General features: G+C 47.5%; 1 protein-coding gene across 1 annotated transcript in view; it reads right to left on the minus strand.

Moving 5' to 3' along the window:
• Positions 1-380: 380 nt before the first annotated feature.
• Positions 381-18,433, minus strand: part of LOC149467463 (transient receptor potential cation channel subfamily M member 2-like) — a 249,266-nt gene continuing 231,213 nt past the window's right edge. Inside the window, exon 35 of the transcript XR_016311927.1 lies at positions 381-501. The gene's annotated coding sequence lies outside the window, so the exon portion shown is untranslated. The remainder of the gene's footprint in view (positions 502-18,433) is intronic.

Raw genomic sequence — 18,433 nt, forward strand, 5'->3', positions numbered from 1 at the left:
ATGTTACCTGCCTTTTAGTGACCTTTTAGCAGCCGCACCAGGCACAGGAATGAATCAACAACAAAGACAGGATAAGCACTGGTAAGATAGCAAAATATATCTTACCATGCTATGAGAGTTGATCAGAATCTTCCCGTCTGTATTGATTGACACCTAACACCCTTTCAGGTCGGCTGTCCGCGGGTTCACGACCCAGAGTTCCCGGGTTTCGGCACCAGCTGATTTAGTTGAGGACTAAATTGTCCAGTGCTTATCTGCTCCTGTCCAAATTAATCATTCTAGCTTTGGAATGTGCACACACTGGAAGAGACTCACGCTGACACACAAGTTCAGTCTATGAACACTTCTAGTTTATTATAATGAGAAAGTGAGCTTATATATGCAAAATGATGCAAGAGTCATGTGCGAACAGCATAAGCATTATATTTGTCTTTGATTGGTCATTTCCACACGAAAACAATCTCCGTCATGGTATAGGTGTGATCTTCTTCCAGGTCTTATCTATAGAAAGAAAAACATTCCTTTGTCTCAAGTTGGCACGATGGGAGCGGGTCGGTGTGTGTGAGCAAACATTTCTTAAGCAAGGATTTCTTAAAGTACCACAAAGCCCAGCAGGTAGAAAATATTCACACAACATATGTATTCATACTAAACATTTATAAATATGAAGAAAGAAATAGTATTAAAGTATAAAAGTAAATATGTATAAAAATGTGTAGAAAAACATATATATATACATATTCAATAGGAAACCAAGTAGGCATTTTACCATATCCATCACACTCATATCCCCCCTTATGTATTATACATGGTGATCATATCCCCCTTATGTATTATACATGGTGATCATATCCCCCTTATGTATTATACATGGAGATCATATCCCCCCTTATGTATTATACATGGTGATCATATCCCCCTTATGTATTATACATGGTGATCATATCCCACCTTATGTAGTTATACATGTTGATCATATCCCCCCCTTATTATTATTATTATTATTATTATTATACAGTATTTATAAAGCGCCAATAGTTCGCTCAGCGCTGTACATTACAAAGAGAGACAGAACATGTGACAGAACAATACCAATACAATGCAAAACATGAGGGGATCAAGGGCCCTGCTCTTTCGAGCTTACAATCTAGGAGGGAGGGGGTGGTGGCACAGGAGGAGATAGCTGTGGGGGATGGAGTGGTAGGAAGAGTGGAGGAGGTCGGCAAGTTAGCAGGGGGTGGGGTAGGCTTCCCTGAAGAGATGGGTTTTCAGGGTGCGCCTAAAGGAGAGGAGAGTAGGTGATAATCTGATGGGTTGGGGCAGGGAGTTCCAGAGGATGGGTGACACCCTGGAGAAGTCCTGGAGGCGGGCATGGGAGGAGGAGACCAGGGAACTAGAGAGAAGGAGGTCTTGTGAGGAGCAGAGTGTGCGTGCTGGGCGGTACTTGGATATTAGGTCAGAGATGTAGTACGGGGCAGTATGGTGGACAGCTTTGTACGTCAGCGTTAGGATTTTGAATTTGATCCGTTGCGCAATCGGAAGCCAGTGGAGGGATTGGCAGAGGGGGGTGGCGGAGACAGAGCGGTTGGAAAGGTGAATGAGTCTGGCAGCCGTGTTCAGGATGGACTGAAGAGGGGATAGCCAGCGGCGAGGCAGGCCAGTGAGGAGGGAGTTGCAGTAGTCGAGTCGTGATATGATGAGGGAGTGGATGAGCTGTTTAGTGGTTTCTGGGGTTAGGAACGTGCGGATTTTGGCGATGTTGCGGAGGTGGAGTCTGCACGAGTTTGTTAAAGATTGGACTTGGGGCTGGAAGGATAGGTTGGAGTCCAGAATGACACCCAGTACTCTGGCCTGCAGGGCGGGTTTGATGGTAGCGTTGTTGGATGTGACGGAGAAACCCTTATGTATTATACATGGAGAACATATCCCCCCTTATGTATTATACATGGAGATCATATCCCCCCTTATGTATTATACATGGTGATCATATCCCCCTTATGTATTATACATGGTGATCATATCCCACCTTATGTATTTATACATGTTGATCATATCCCCCCTTATGTATTATACATGGAGATCATATCCCCCCTTATGTATTGTACATGGAGATCATATCCCCCCTTATGTATTTATGCATGTTGATCATATCCCCCCCTTATGTATTATACATGGAGGTCATATCCCCCCTTATGTATTATACATGGAGATCATATCCACCTTATGTATTATACATGGTGATCATATACCCCCCTTATGTACCAGGGTCGCAAAGGTCACTCTTGAAAGGGTCTCTGGGCTTGGGACTGCTCAGTCCAAAATGCCCAAACCTATTTTTTGTCCCAGTCTTGGCCTGGCCAGAGCTATCAGTCATGTGCAAGCAGTTATTGGAATGAGATTGTGTCAGCAGGTTTTTTCTTTTGGTGGGTTGGTGGGCATCTGGCATAGTGATTGACATGAATCTGCATTGCTGGATGGTGTGATCGATGGTGAATGTACACTGTGGGACTTTTTTGGATATTTTTTATTAAAGGATTTGTCAAAAACTGTTTTTTTTTACCATTTTCTTTTTTTCTAAATTAGTAGGGGTACTATGTTTTCTTTATTAATTCACATAAAGAAAGGCTGGTATCTAGGATCTGCTTTATTGTTAAAAGGGGTCTTCAGATTCAGGGGGGGGGTTGAAGAGTAGAAGGACTGAGGGTAGGGGGATGGAAAGGCATTTATTGTAGGGTGGAAGGTTAGAAGAAGATAAACTGCTGTGTTGGGGAGTTGAAAGTTGTCAGAATGTAGGGGGTTGGCACATAGGCATTCCTAATTTCAGTATCAGTGACACCAACTCCCTATTATCCTACACCACACACCTATAGAAGGGAAGACCCCACATACTCACCCAACACCAGCATCTCAGATGAATGAACACGGACAGTCCTTACATTGATCATCATACAATTAACACATGACATGGAGGCACAAAGGGTTCTGCTGAGTGGACAATCTAAATCCCATTACTGTATTATTCCATTATAATAGCTGCCATAATCATCCAGAGATACTGACCCTTCATTGATTGGTGCCACTAATGGAGTCTAGTATAGGAGCTGTTATTACCTGGTGCCATTACCTCTTTACTGTCAGCAGCTAGAGATTTGGGGGGAAGGTCTAGAGTGGGAGCTCTGATTATTCAGCACTATTAACCTTTTAGTTACTGCAGCCTGAGATGGGTTTGGGAACTGTTATTACTCAAGAGTTATTAACCCTTCACTAATGATTTGGGAAGGGGCAGTCTAGAGTACAGTAGGTGTCTCTGGTCCAAGCAATACTGATATAAGTATCACAGGGGGTACTTAATTATATTGTTGCAAGTGCACTATATGACTATATTCTCCTTAAAGAGACCCTATCACCAACCTTAAGAGTTGCAGGTAACAGCACAGTTTACTTGTAGTGTTTTCCTTTTTCACAGGTGATTTTTATTCATTTGTAATGTGTCTCTGAACTTGCTAGAAGATATGACTACTTTTTTATACTTTTTGATTTTTATCCCCATGTTAACAGGGCTCCGGCTATTTTAACAACTTTATGGACTTGCTAGCTGCGGGACTGCTACTTTCTCACTTGGCTTGTAGGTGGGGATATAAATTATCTTCAATTCATCTACATTTTGAGAATTTTCTACTTCCCTGATTCCTTCATGGTTCAATGGCTTGTGGATGAACCTAGTTGGGTATCCATTTTGAGAAGTTTTTGAAGTGTCTTTCTCTTTATAGAGAGCTCCTGTGATGGGAGTGACGTTTGGGGGTGGGGGGACCCCTGTGTCAGCTCATGTTCTCCTCATTATGTTTAAGGCACCATGTGCCTGTTAGGGGACAGGGTGAAATGTTCTAATATGGTGTGGGAATGTCTATTGTGTATTGGTGTGTTGTCCTTTGTTCCCTGCCATCTGGTTGTCCATTGTTATCTGCCATGTGCTACATCCCATTGTTCTGTGTCTTGGTTGAGTGGGGCAGGCTGATGATGTGTTTCCTGTAGCCCTCCCCACTGATGGAGCGGGCTGATGATGTGTTTCCTGTTCCTGGTTGTGTTTCCCCACCCTGTGTATATATCTTGTGTTTTGTGTAAAAATAAAGGAGTTGACTTCCTGTTTTAAGAAGAGTCTGGTGCTGTCTTACGTTCCTGCATGATCAGTGGGTGTGGTCCGTGGATGGTGTTCAGACAGGGAAGCTGCAGTATAATGGAAAATACCCAAGTGTGGTCTGGGGGTCCGGTTCCATTAAAGCCCCAGAGTGAGAAACTCATTGGTGTACTTTGTGCTCCAATACTTGGAACCCTGTTAACATGTGGATGAATCTTCACCGCTTGGGAATAATTACAGTTCTGTAGTTTTGGTCCAATGTAACCACCCTGATATTACTCCCTGATGAAGATTTGTATCAAGGATTGAAACGCGTCTATATTTGACACATGCACTATTATGCTTATATGCCTCATGGTGGCAGTATGTTTTTCTCATGGATCAATTTTCTATCATGTACTTATATGCAGGGCTGGGATTAGGGATGGGTAGAAGGGGCGCCTTCCCTGGGTGTGGTGGTACCATGTGAGGGGTGCGCCCCGTAAAGAGTTGCTACTGCTACAATCTGACAGGTCCACACTGTGCTCTCTCTCCCTTCCAGGTTCTTCCTCCTGTTAGTGCCGTGCTTCTCAATCTGGACTGTCACATCGGACTGAGCAGGGTTTGCTTACCCTCCCCCTACCCACATTATTTTCTGGGAGGAGATGAGGGCAGGTAAGCAAACCCTGCTCATTCCGATGTGACAGTCCAGTTGGAGAAGCGTGGTGTAAGGGACCGCCCGGCGGTACCACTAGCACTCCACTGAATAGGCGTCCCCAGCGCACGGAGTCTAAGTCCCAGGGTGCTTGTTCACCAGGGCCCCTGATGGTGGGGATGGACTTGGAGCTCCCTGAGACCAGGTCGTGACTACTGGGTGCATCCGTCAGTGGTAGTAGTATGCGCAAGGGGCTCCCACAGGGAAGAGTCTGATGTGAGGAGGTCAGAAGACCCCACTGCAAGGGATGGATGGATGGATGAGCAAGGTCAGACGGGCCGGGTCGGTAACAGAGAGGACGGCAAGGTACAAGGCAGCGGGCATAGAATGGTCGGGTCACACGCCAGGTCAGCAACAGCAGGTCAAATCCAATAGGGGGCATTCAGGAGAGAGGTCAGGCAAAGCAAGGGTCAGAGCAGGAGAAAGCAGCAAGGTCAGGTACAATCCGGGTCAAAACTTACAAGGGGTACAGGATCACAGGTTCACAGGATGCAGGGAAGACCAGAAGGCACTGAATGACAGCTCAGGGCCATTTAAATATCCCGCCCTGCGCTGCCATTGGTGCCCAGCGGGCGGCCGCGGCTTCTACTGCGCATGTGCGAACTCGAACGCCGCGGCCGGCCCTGACCTAGTGCCCGTGTCCCTGCACAGGGCGGTGCACTGCGCCTGCGCCGGGACCATCGCGGCAGGGATCGAGGAGATCCCTGACATTGCCCCCCCCTACGGGCAGCCTCCGGATGCCCACCCGATCTCTCCACCACGGGTGAACGCGAAAAAACCTCCGGACAAGTCTGGGTGCATGGACATTATGGGCTGGTTCCCAAGAATTGTCCTCAGGGCCATAGCCCTTCCATTTGATAAGGAATTGGGTCTGGCCTCCCCTCCTTCGACACTTCAGGATTGTTTCAACCTCAAACTCCTCTTCTCCTTCGACCGTTACCGCTTCCGGGGGTCTAGATTCCCGGTCAGGGAAGGCATCTGGGACCACTGGCTTCAGCAGGGACACATGGAAGACCGGGTGGATCTTGAGCGTGTCAGGGAGGGCGAGTTCGTAGGCTACTTCGTTAACCATCCGTTTAATGCAGAAGGGGCCTATAAATTTGGGTCCCAATTTCTTTGACGGGCAAAGCATCTTTAAATTGGACGTCGCCAGCCAAACCTTCTCCCCAGGCCGCAATACCAGATCTCCTCTCCGTTTCCTGTTGAATGCTTTCCTGTAGTCTTCCTGGGCCCGACTGATGGCCACTTGAAGCTTCTTATTGTTCGCAGCGAAGAACGTTACCACATCTTGTGTTGCTGGTACTGGGCATTCCGAAACCAAATCCGGGAGGAAGACTGGGTGAAAGCCATAGTTGGCAAAGAACGGGGACTGCCCTGTTGCTGAGTGGCGGGCGTTGTTATACGCAAATTCCGCTAGAGGTAGAAGTGGCAGCCAGTCATCTTGAGTAAACGAGGTATAGCATCTTAAGTATTGCTCTAAGGTCTGATTGGTCCTTTCGGTTTGACCGTTAGTTTGAGGGTGGAACGCAGAGGAGAGAGATAATTTGATGTCCAGGGCTTTGCACAGTGCTCTCCAGAATCTGGACGTGAACTGGACCCCTCGGTCCGAGACAATGTCTTCGGGGACCCCATGCAACCTGACTACCTCACGAATGAAGACTCGCGCGGTCTCGGCCGCCGAGGGGGTTTTCTTCAACGGGATGAAGTGGGCCATCTTGGACAAGCGGTCCACGACTACCAGGATTGCCGTGTGGTCTCGGGATGGCGGAAGCTCGACTATTAAGTCTAATGAGATCTTTTGCCAAGGCCGTTCAGGAATAGGTAAGGGTCGCAGCAGACCCCAAACCTTATTTCTTGATGGCTTGTTCTTCTGGCAGGTGACACAGGACCTTACATAGCCCTTACAATCCTTAGCCATGTCTGGCCACCAGAATGAGCGTCGGAGAAGTTCCAGGGTCTTTTCTGGGCCAAAGTGCCCCGCCATCGGGTGGTCGTGGCAATGCCCCAAGACCAGGGTTCGGGCTTCTTCCGGCACCACAATTCGATCTTCCCTCCATAGGAGTCCCCCCTTGGTCTGGAGCGGCCCTCCGCCTGGGGTAGAGAAGTTTGTGGATGCCTCCATTAGCCTGGAACGAAGGTCCGACTGAAGGACCAAGAAGTTACCCGAGGACAGGATGGTGTCGGGTACTGGGGTCTCCTTGGCGTCTTCGTACATCCGTGATAACGCATCCGGCTTAGTGTTCTTCGATCCAGGCCGGTACGTAATGTGGAAGTTGAATCTTGAAAAGAATAGTGCCCATCTCGCCTGTCACGGGCGTAGACGCTTGGCGGTTCTCAGATACTCTAAGTTCTTGTGGTCAGTAAATATTAAGATGGGGTGCACCGCACCTTCCAGCAGGTACCTCCATTCCTCTAACGCCGTTTTGATCGCTAGTAGCTCTCGATCACCGATATCATAGTTCCTCTCCGCTGGGGTAAGCTTCCGTGAGAAGAACGCTACAGGGTGGAGCAGTTCCTTGGTGCCTTTTCGTTGGGAGAGGATGGAGCCTACCGCATTCTCCAATGCATCTACCTCCAAGATATAGGGCAGAGCGGCGTCTGGGTGACCCAAAATGGGTGCCGAAGTGAACAGCTTCTTCAAGACTTCGAAAGCTCCCTGCGCTTCTGGTGTCCATCTGAATCGGGTTCCCAGCTTGGTTAGCTGAGTAATGGGGGAGACCAGACCCGAGAAGTTCTTGATGAACTTCCGGTAAAAATTTGCAAAGCCGATGAATCGTTGGACGCCTTTCCTGTCTGTGGGTTCAGGCCAATCCAGTATTGCAGCGACCTTCTGGGGATCCATCGCGACCCCCGCGGTGGAGATAATCAGGCCCAAGAAGGCAATGCTGGATTGTTCAAAACAACATTTTTCTGCCTTGGCGTACAACCCATGCTGCCGCAACCGCCCCAATACTTTTGCTACATGTATTCTGTGTTCCCCCAAAGACGGGGAGAAAATCAGAATGTCGTCTAAATAAACGATCACAAAGACATCCAGAAAGTCCCTAAAAATATCATTTACAAAGTGTTGAAAAGTGGCCGGAGCATTGCACAACCCGAACGGCATGACCAGATATTCAAAATGACCGAAACGGGTGCGGAAGGCCGTCTTCCACTCGTCCCCCTCCCTTATGCGAATCAAGTTGTACGCCCCCCTCAGATCCAGCTTGGTAAAAACCACTGCTGACTTTAAACTTTGGAAGAGCTCTGGTACTAACGGTAGTGGGTAACGGTTTTTTATCGTGACCCTGTTCAATTCCCTGTAATCGATACACGGCCTTAAGGTTTTGTCTTTCTTTTCAACAAAGAAGATTCCCACCCCCGCCGGTGAAGTGGAGTGGCGGATGAACCCCTTCTGGAGGCTGTCCTCGATATATTCCTTTAGGGCCCCCAATTCGGGCTCTGAAAGGGGGAAGATTCGCCCAAAAGGAATTTCTGAGCCGGGTAACAGGTCAATGGGACAGTCATAAGGGCGGTGGGGGGGTAGAGTATCGGCTCCCCATTTGCTGAACACATCTAGAAACCCATGGTAGACTGCAGGGATTACTTGTTTTAATTCAGCTTCCCCCTCAGAGCACAGGAGGATTTGGGGGGCCCCCGGGCCCGAAGTGCGGCAGTATATCCGACAGTATGGGGAAGGGAACGTGATTACTCCGGTCTCCCAGTCAATCTGGGGGTTATGGGCCCGTAACCATGGGAGCCCCAGAATGACTGGGAAGAGGGGTGAAGCTATAGCATCCAGGCGGAGGAGTTCCTGGTGCTGGCCGGCAATGACAGTGGTGATGGAGGGGGTTTCCTGGTTCACTACCCCCGATTTTATTCGGGAACCGTCGGCCAAATAAATATTGAACCCCTTCTGTTTCAATTGAAGGGGAATACCCTGCTGGTGAGCAAAATTAATATCCAAGAAGCAGCTGCATGCCCCAGAGTCAATTATGGCCGATACTTCCACGGTCCTTTCTGGAAGCTGAAAGGAAAGGGGTACCACTAAGTATTGGGATGGACCAACATTGCCAATGGATAAGGAAGAAGAGGTGCACTTACTCAGTTTCTGCGGGCAGGAACGTGCCATATGACCAGCTTCGCCACAATAGAGGCACAGGTTCTGGGATCGTCTGCGCAGATGTTCCTCTGGGGATAGTTTAGGCCGTGCCACGCCGAGCTGCATGGGTTCGGGGTTGTCTCCAGGTGGCCGGTTTTGGATGATTGGCCTAGGTGTTTGACTGGGACCTTGAAATGATCCCCAGGGATTTCCATGACCCTGGCCGGACCTCTCAAACCTGCGTTCCCGCAGTCTACGGTCAATTTTAATGGTCAGTGCTATTAAGTCCTCTAAAGTCTCAGGTACCTCCACCCGGGCGAGCTCGTCTTTCAGGCCTTCTGATAGGCCAATACGGAACTGATGCAGGAGTGCGAACTCGTTCCAGCGAGTATCCCCCATCCACCGCCTAAATTCAGATGCGTACTCCTCCGCCGCTCGGCGGCCTTGCCGGAGCGTGTACAGAGTAGCTTCAGCAGAAGCTGCCCGCTGCGGGTCATCATAAAGGATGGCCATAGCATCAAAAAAACTGTCAACCGAACTGAGGTGAGGGTCATTTTTTCCCCGTAATCGATGGGCCCAGTCTTGGGGTTCACCCTGCAGGAGGGAGATGACGAACCCCACCTTCATGGATTCAGTCACGAAGGTTCGGGGTTGTAGCTCAAAATAGAGGAGGCAGGACTCGCGGAATGATCTGAAGCGTGTGCGGTCCCCGTGGAAACGTTCTGGTAAGGGTACTCGGGGGTCGGCCGCCAGGAGTGGTGCGGATGCCCCAGACACCAGCACAGGGGCTGCTACGGCTGGAGGTGCGGGGACCGCGGCCTGTGGGGCGGGAACGGATATAGTGCAGGTCTGGAATTGAGTTTCAATCTGCTGACATCTATCCTGCAGGGCCGATACGGCCTGTGTCAAATTGGACAGGTGCCTGCAGATCTCCTCAAGCGGCGAGGGACCTCCTCTAGACTCAGTCATGGCCTTCTGGTACTGTAAGGGACCGCCCGGCAGTACCACTAGCACTCCACTGAATAGGCGTCCCCAGCGCACGGAGTCTAAGTCCCAGGGTGCTTGTTCACCAGGGCCCCTGATGGTGGGGATGGACTTGGAGCTCCCTGAGACCAGGTCGTGACTACTGGGTGCGTCCGTCAGTGGTAGTAGTATGCGCAAGGGGCTCCCACGGGGAAGAGTCTGATGTGAGGAGGTCAGAAGACCCCACTGCAAGGGATGGATGGATGAGCAAGGTCAGACGGGCCGGGTCGGTAACAGAGAGGACGGCAAGGTACAAGGCAGCGGGCATAGAATGGTCGGGTCACACGCCAGGTCAGCAACAGCAGGTCAAATCCAATAGGGGGCATTCAGGAGAGAGGTCAGGCAAAGCAAGGGTCAGAGCAGGAGAAAGCAGCAAGGTCAGGTACAATCCAGGTCAAAACTTACAAGGGGTACAGGATCACAGGTTCACAGGATGCAGGGAAGACCAGAAGGCACTGAATGACAGCTCAGGGCCATTTAAATATCCCGCCCTGCGCTGCCATTGGTGCCCAGCGGGCGGCCGCGGCTTCTACTGCGCATGCGCGAACTCGAACGCCGCGGCCGGCCCGGACCTAGTGCCCGTGTCCCTGCACAGGGCGGTGCACTGCGCCTGCGCCGGGACCATCGCGGCAGGGATCGAGGAGATCCCTGACACGTGGCATGATCTGACAGCTACTGCAATCTCTATTGCAGCTTTTCCCAACCTTTTCAACACAGAGGAACCCTTGAAATAACTTCCCGGTCTCAGGGAACCTCTGTTAGATATTATTACATCTACAATTCATGATACATTAGTGTGATGGTCAGTGGGAAGAATGGTCCTTACACTTGTGGCCATTGGGAAGAATTACCCCCTTACAGATTGCTAAAAAGATCAATGGTGTCAGTGGGAACTTATCAGAGTGTCAGGGATGCAGGTGTGACCAAAAGTGTGTGGACTGACACAGGGAAACGCAAGCTTCAGATATGGTATAAATAAGACAATTTATTAAGACTAACAATACAAACATAAACGCAGTGCACCAAACCCCAAGCTAACACAAATACATACAACAAGGTGAAACAAACCCAAACCTAAACTGGTATAGATACACAGGTACATACACATATAGAGCACAACGTAGTCAGGCAGGCCGGGTCGATAACTATCGGGCAGATAGGTACAGGAGGAGCAGGCGGAGAGAATGGTCAGGGTCACAAGCCAGGGATCAAACAGGAGAAGTCAGCAGAGGTCAGGATCAGGCAGGGTCGGCAACAAGTCAGGCAGGAACAGGAACAGGAATGCAGGTTACAAGGTACAGGGGCCCATGGAAAAACACACACCAAGGCACAGACTGCGGGTCTGGCCATCCCTTAAATACACCACCTGCAATCAGCCCCAGGTGATGGCTAATTGCCGAAGTGAAGCTCTGGTTGTTGAGAGCACCCGCTGGCCAGCCCTGGTACTGCAGCCCACAAGGCAGGTGAGTCCCACCACTATTGGCAAGTCCATTCCTGACACAGAGAGGTAGAAATTGCTCATTGCTCAAGGAACCCCTGGCAACCTCTGGAGGAACCCTAGTTGAGAAACTCTGCTCTATTGTGAGTCTCCATGACTTTTATCCTATACTCCCACACCTCTCCCTGACTGTCAAAAGCTCCCCAGGCTCCTCCTGGACTGTGAGGTGTCAAGAAGAGGAGGAACCTGGAAGGGAGAACATCCCACATCTGTAACAGCATTGTATTGGAGGTCTGTGTGAAGGAGGAGGAATTGAACTGGGTATACAACTGGAGGGGGCAGAGCAGCATATACAGTATTTGTGCTAGGAGGGGGAGGGAGAAGTGGATTAGTGGTAGGAGGATGGGTTTGGGAGGGTGAGATGTGGTAAGAGGAGGGACTGGGGGGATTTGTGCTGGAGGAGGGGTAGAGGGAAAAACTTGTGCTGGGAGAGGAGGATTGGTGAAGCAGATTATGCAGGGAGGAGGAATTCAGGGGCAGTCACAGAGAAGTATGTAGGGGTGTAAGATTTGTTCTAGAAGAAAAAAGTTGAAAAATATAGGTGAGGCAAGGAGAGAATCTGTGTTGTGGGGTGATTTGGGGGACAGAGCTAAGAGGAGAGATTTGTGCTGGGAGGTGTTTTTTGGGGGGTGCTAGAAGGGGTGATTTGGAAGGGGAGCATTTGTGCTAGAAAGGAAATATTTGGGGTGGGATTTGTGTTAGGAAGGGTGATTTTAGGGGAAGGATTTGTGCTAGTAGGGATAATGGGGGGGGGGGTCTGTGCTAGGAAGTTAATATGAGGGGGGATTGGTGCTGAGAGGGAAATTCTGGGGGTGGAGGGGGGTAAGGTTTTTTCTAGGAGGGGAATTTGTGTTATTAAGGGGGATTTAGGGGGGTGGATTTATGCTAGTAGGGGTGAATGAGGGGGATTTTTGCTCAGAGGGAGAATTTGAGGAGTAGGGGATTTGTCCTAGGAGGGGGGAATTTTCGGTAGGAGAGGATTTGAGCTAGGAGGGGAGATGGGGGGGGGGGGCAGCACAGTGGTTAAATGGTTAGCACCTCCACCTGGCAGTACTAGGGTCGTTGGTTCAAATCCTAACCACGGCACCACCTGCCTGGAGCTTGCATGTTCTCCCTGTGCCTGCGTGGGTTTCCTTTGGGTACTCTGGTTTCCTCCCACACTCCAAAGACATGCTGGTAGGTTAATTGGATCCTGTCTAAATTGTCCCTAGTGGGGGCGCATGCGTGGCCGGCTCCGGGATGGCAGCGCTTTGAAGGCAGCTCCGTCCATCCGCCAGCACTGAGCGGCACACATCGACCCTGGGGACCACAACCGCTTCACAGCCCTTCATGAAGGGTGCCCGCACCTCGGCGCCTATGCCCCGCAGGAGGAAAACCCCAGGGCAACCCGGGAAGCTGACAGATTTCTTCCCGGCGGCGGGGCCCGGAATCCAAGATGGCGCCCGCAACGGCGCACAGGGAGACAGACAGGGAGACAGAGGCAGCACTGAGGAGGACTACAGGGCCCAGCAAACGGATCCCAGACTGAGACAGCAGCTGTACTCAGGAGACCCTGGTGAGTTGTCACCTCCACTGTCCCCTACAACAAGCAGCCCAGCCAAATCTCGGCCACGGCTAGATGATGACCCTGACCCCTCATATCAGGCCCTAAATCTCCCTGCTCCAACACCACACGCAGCCTTTACTGAAATTGATGCGTTCCCTGCTTCAGACCAACCGCTGACAGAGATTTGCATGAGGAACATGCTCTCATCACTACGTCAGACCCTACATACTGATATTTCCACGTCGCTCAACCAAATTACGAACATTATAAGTCAACAAGAACGCAGAATACAGCATATAGAAACCAATATGGGAGATATCATAACGGCACATAATGATTTGATTGATGCTCACGCAGATCACACTTCAGAAATCGAACAAATCAACCTAAAAGTAGCCGATCTAGAAGATAGATCGCGCCGCAACAACATTAAATTTAGAGGGATACCTGAATCTGTTACTAATGAGACACTACTACCTTATCTACAACAGTACATCAAGCTCCTCATCCCAACGATCCCGGACTTAGAGTTGGCGATCGATCGAGCTCATAGATTGCCCAAACCTTCATTTCTATCCGCTGCTATTCCAAGAGATGTTTTAGCCCATATACACTTCTATCACATCAAAGAGAAAATCATGACGGCGGCCAGAAATCCACCGCCACTCCCACCAACGCATACCAATATTAGATTATATGCTGATTTATCAAAAGCTACACTTCTCAACAGGAAACAAATGGTAACCATTACCAAGGCCCTCAGAAACCATAACATAGCTTACCAATGGGGTTTCCCCACGAAGCTAACAGTGCGACACCAAGGCAGAATATTCACGATCAAATCTCTAGAAGCAGGCCTAGACCTACTCAAAGCATGGAACATCATACCCATAGAATCGCAGGGAGCTGCGCTACCTTCCCTCCAACATATGGAGACAACATGATCAACAACGCAGATCAAGATAAGTTGAGGCAAACTTATATTCACGTTCTTCCCCAGAGGCTTTAGTTCAATACCGAGTTACTGGCGATCGGCCTAGAACCGATGAAAATTGTTTTACGAGGTTACATCTGGCTTGACCCTTCTGACGGTCAAAGTCCGTTCAAACCCCCCAGTTTTTCAGTAGCTAAGGAAGCTACTAGGTTTACTTGCATTTTGAGCAAGTCTTTTTTTACTATTGTTCTATGTGTCCCTTCCCTTCCCCTAATGTGGCACCACCAAGTATTCAACTTGCAATCAAGACCTACTTATCTCGAATATATATGGAAGACCAATTATAATCCACCAATTGAACCTACTCCGCATAACATTGTCAGAAACTTTTCTTCTCGCATATGGCCATGCACTGAGCCACGATTCTCTCAAACAACACGCCATTTTACTATACACCTCAAGAAAAGACTATTAAATGATTAAAATTACATCCCTTAATGTACGAGGTCTCAACTCTCCCTTCAAGAGATCGATGCTCTCCAAAGAAATCCGGAAATCCCAAGCCGACATCTTCTTTATACAAGAATCCCACTTTGCCACAGGAAAAATTCCCAAACTACAGCTACCCCGATTCTCCCAAGTATTTATGGCAACTGATGTTAAAAAGAAAAATGGAGTTATCACTGCCATTAAAGACTACCACATTCCGAACTATCTCAAACATAGCCGATCCGCATGGTCGTTATCATATCTTGGTGTGCCAAATAGACGATATCATATACACGCTAGTGAATGTATACGGCCCAAACAGCAAACAACTGTCCTTTTTCCGCAAACTCCACAAACTCATATCACAACACAAACAAGGCAGACTTATCATCGGAGGCGATCTTAACATTATGGGTAATCCGCTCTTAGATTCGTCTTCTACTAAAAAATCCACCAAGCCGGGCTTTAACCACTTCTTACATGAACATGACTTATACGATATATGGAGATGTCAACACGGCACTGAGAGAGATTACACCTACTACTCCCCTCCTCATCTTTTCTATTCAAGAATCGACAAGTTCATCACTGACAAATGGACATTACAACATGTGAGATCATCTATCATCGGTACCATAACTTGGTCAGATCACGCTCCAATCAGTATATCCTTAGATGACAATCCACGCTCAGCAATACCACCCATATGGAGATTGAACGCTTCACTACTGAGAAACCCAGAAAACCTGAAACATATCCTAGAAGCCCACAACCTTTTTTTTTAAACAAACTCTACTCCTGATATCTCTATCACTACACTTTGGCAAACATACAAAGCCTACATGAGAGGTATCCTTATACAATTGAACTCCCGCACAAATAGACACAGATCCCAACAAATTGACCAATTACTAACCTCTATCCGAGCACATGAAGAGATAAACAAAAAGAACCCAAATCCTTCCACGTCTGCAGCCCTATCCCTAGACAGAAATAAACTACGAACCATCCTGCTCCACAATTATGATAACAATCTCCAAAAAATGAAAACCAAATTTTACGCACTAGGAAATAAAGCAAACTTACTCCTCGCCAAAATTGTTAAACAGAAACGACTTAAAGCTAAAATCTCCACAATTCAACCCCCCAACACTCGCACCATTTTAACAAACCCACAAGACATAGCTAATGCGTTTGCGACATACTACCAAGATCTGTATAATATAAAGGATGACCCAAACACAATCCAACCAACAGCTCTTTCCATTAGAAACTTTCTACAGAACACAAATCTTCCTTGTATCACTCCTCATCAACTAGAATCTCTCTCTACGCCGATAACACCCTTAGAGATCCAAAAAACTATAATAACTCTCCCCTTAAACAAATCACCAGGAAACGATGGCTTTATTAACGAATATTACAAATCACTAGCACCCAATCTTACTTCCCACCTAGCGACCTTATATAATCATGTCGCCACTTATGGGGAATTTCCCCAGGACATGCTACAGTCCATAATCACCACCATCCCAAAAACTGGCAAATCCCCAATTAGTACAAAACTATAGACCGATTTCATTACTCAATACAGACATAAAAATATATGCTAAAATAATCGCCCTAAGACTACTCCCATATCTACCTACATTAGTCCACCCAGATCAAGTAGGATTTATACCCGGTAGACAGGCCCCAGATGCTACAAGACGAATTATATCCATACTGCACCACCTTGAGAACAAAAAACAACCCTCCCTTTTCCTGTCATTAGATGCGGAAAAAGCATTCGACCGAATTCATTGGCAATTTATGAACCTTACATTACAAAAATTTGGAATAAATGACTGGATGCTTTCAGCGATACTATCCCTCTACTCCAAGCCCACCGCCAGAGTACTGACCAATGGCACACTTTTACAACCTTTCTGTATAACGAATGGTACCAGACAAGGATGCCCCCTATCCCCCATAATTTTTGCCCTACTTATCGAGCCATTAGCAACTAATCTTAGAAATGAATCTAACTTTACGGGAATTAACATGTATCAACATGAGCACAAACTTAGTCTCTTCGCAGACGATATTATTCTTATGATTACAAACCCCTATAAGTCACTTCATTCGATACGTACACATATCCGTAGTTATGCGGATGTTTCGTATTACAAACTCAATGAACCCAAATCATCTATACTCAACCTACATACACCTATTGATACTAAAAATCTAATTTCCAAACATTTCCCCTTTACCTGGGAATCACATAGCATACCCTATCTAGGGATCAAACTTACCGCAACCACTAGCCAACTTTACGCAACTAATTACAAACCATTATTGGAAACCATCCCCCAAGAAATAAAAACTCTACGCACAACCACACTATCAACTTTAGGTAGAGTAGCAACTTTAAAAATGTGTATATTACCTAAAATACTATATATTTTTCGGACACTCTCTATACCAGTTCCTCATACCTTCTTCTCAAAAATTCAGGCTACGCTAAATAAATTTTTATGGAACTCTAAAAGACCCAGATGTTCCACGAACTTATTATTACGCCCACCCTCCAGAGGTGGGACAGGCCTCCCCCATCTAAAATCATATTACCAAGCAGTCCTCTTAGACCAACTCTTCTTCTGGTGGCACCCAACCGACGAGAAGATCTGGACCAAACTAGAAAACTCATTATGCTCACCACACACGATAACAGACATACTGTATATACCTAGGACAGCCCTACCTAAAAATCTGCAAACACACCCATGCATCCAGGCTTCTTTAAATGCTTGGTTTGACTTTTCAGCCCTCAATCAAGCAAACAAGAGCAATGTGAAAATTCCCACCCCCTATTCAACCCTACACTCCCTCACCCCCCACTTAAACATATCAACATGGAGCAGTCTTGGTATAACCCACATCCAAGATCTCTACACAAAACACAAACTAGACTCATTCTCCGTCCTCCAAAAGAAATTTCGTATTCCAAACAAAGAACAATATACTTATTTACGAATAGTCCACTCTCTTCACAAGACACAAATACCACTTGAGATAGAAATTCCGGCAACTGCACGACACTTCTTCCAAAAGACGCAATACCCCAAGAAAGGAATTTCGACTTTCTATTCACTCATAACTGAAATACAGTTCACTACAAACAACTCTTCCTTACTCAATTGGGAAAAGAATCTCTCCCAACCAATCGCTCTAAACACTTGGGAAAAGACATTCACTATCACCTTTAAAGCTTCTAAATGTAGCTCCCATTGGGAGAATTATCTGAAAATCCTACATCATTGGTATCTGACACCAACTAAATTATCCCAATTTTACCCTCAACATTCACAACTCTGCTGGAGACATTGTGGAGAAAAGGGATCTCTCCTTCACATACTTTGGGACTGTAAATCTCTTAAATCTTATTGGAACAAGGTTTTCCAGATCATCTCATCACTCACAGGAACTCCAATTACTCCAAATCCCGCCCTAGCTCTCCTCCACATCGGAATAGACATATTCCCTGTAAAGGTACGCACTATTATCATCCATATTCTAGCAGCTGCAAAACTTAACATCACCAAACTATGGAGATCCACTACAACCCTTTTATTATCCCGCCTCATTTCCGATCTCAATTTCCAATGCGAGATGGAAAGAAGAACCGCACTCTATAATTCCTCCTACCATAAATTTAAAACCAATTGGTCACGATGGTTAAATAATCCCAGTTGCTCAATTAAATGATTACTATTCAAAAGGAATACATTATTCTCTACCCATACTGAATTGGTGCTTACCCTCCCTTCCCCCCACTTCCTTCCCTGTTCTTCCACTACCCTCATGTTCTCCCCACTATTATGCCCCACTAGTCTTCTAGAATGGTTCACAACATACAGAGCATACCTCTCATGTAACTAAACTACAGGAATACAAGTTCCCCGGCCACTTGGTGGGGATTCTTCGCTTATCTTTTGTCATTATTTCTCATATAATGTTATTCTCGATGTGAACCAAAATGTTCGACTAT

This window comes from Staurois parvus, unplaced genomic scaffold, assembly GCF_062004578.1.
Source record: "Staurois parvus isolate SC_StPar_1 unplaced genomic scaffold, SC_StPar_1.0 ptg000109l, whole genome shotgun sequence".
Taxonomy (NCBI): domain Eukaryota; kingdom Metazoa; phylum Chordata; class Amphibia; order Anura; family Ranidae; genus Staurois; species Staurois parvus.